The 1,303-nt window shown below is 50.5% G+C and overlaps 1 protein-coding gene across 1 annotated transcript in view; it reads right to left on the bottom strand.

Moving 5' to 3' along the window:
• The window catches only part of prrc2c (proline-rich coiled-coil 2C), a gene marked incomplete in the record, with an annotated part of 90,325 nt that extends 89,160 nt beyond the window's left edge, over positions 1-1,165 (bottom strand). The window contains 1 exon segment of the mRNA XM_014026140.1: positions 797-1,165.
• Between the last annotated feature and the right edge of the window lie 138 nt (positions 1,166-1,303).

Here is a 1,303-nt window from a genome sequence, read left to right on the forward strand (position 1 = left end):
ATACATACATACATACATACATACATACACACACACACACTACAAATATATAATATAGAAAAATTCTGTGTCTCCTGGGGGCTAAGCCCCCCTTGTTCTTAAAACCTAGTGACACCCCTGGCAAGGAAAGAGGAAATAATAAATCATGACTCTGGATCAATGCTCCACAGAAGACATCTGATCAGTTCTGACAGGTCGATCAATAAGTACTGATCCAATCAATTAGTGAGCAGCCTCCTGCAGACGGAGCCCACGCAGAAAAAAGGGAGTCAACAACTTGCTAATGGTTCACACACATTAACCATTAACCAACCATTAACCATATACATTAACCAGTTGTATATGAATCACATGTGGAGCCACTGAACTGCAGGTTAGCTGGTTTCACTCAACACAACCAGAGAAAACCAGTTAAAGAGCACATTAACACAACAAATCACTGCCTGYGGTGAGTCTGCAGGCCATCCAGCCTCCATGAACCCAGCATCTGACAGGCTCTGTGTGGAGGCTCACCGGCAGAGGACCGGAGGCCCGGTCTGCCCGGAGCTCAACCAGACCCAGTTTCAACAAAGACCACTTCATAAAAAGCCACAGTTGTTACGTYCCTGTCCATTACACAGCTTCAGTTGTGTTGTGCTGAGACGCACAGAGCAAGCTTTGCATTCACTTAACGTAGTTTCGTTTCGCACGAGTCGCCATCGCATCCACTCCGGACACAATGCTATCCAGCTAGCGACAAATGTGCAACTCCTCCGGACAAAAACCCGCAGAAGCTAGCAGCGGAAAACAGACCCACCTGCCAGCGCCGGTCCCTCCCGGGTCCTTTGTAGAGTCGTACGGCTTGAACTAAATTCCGCTTTTGGCCTGGACTAAAGTGGAGGACTGTTTGTCTGGCCGGCGGATTACAAAAGCTGGCTAACCCGCTAACCCGCTTGGGCTAACGACGGATAGCGCTGCTCGCTGGCTGCCAGCAAACCGCGGTCCAGATCCGCGGTTCCGTTGCGCTTTGTGTCCGCTCCGCTACCTGACTCCGGAACTCGGTCCTCGTCTGTTCKGCCCTCGCTGCTGCGGGAGTCGGTCGTCCCGTGGCTCCGTTATCTCGTGCCACACGGTTTTTCTGGTTGAGTGAGGCCCCGCTCGAGCCGCGGCCTGTCGCACAATCAAAGATGGCCGACACTCTGGTTGCCAGATTTATCTTCTCCTATCCCCCCATCCGTTACTGTTTCAACAGGGGCTGAACTCTAAGTCCAAGACAAAGTATGCGTCACAAAATGCAGTTAGGGGCTAAAATTATGTTATATAT

Source organism: Austrofundulus limnaeus, unplaced genomic scaffold, assembly GCF_001266775.1.
Source record: "Austrofundulus limnaeus strain Quisiro unplaced genomic scaffold, Austrofundulus_limnaeus-1.0 Scaffold529, whole genome shotgun sequence".
NCBI lineage: Eukaryota > Metazoa > Chordata > Actinopteri > Cyprinodontiformes > Rivulidae > Austrofundulus > Austrofundulus limnaeus.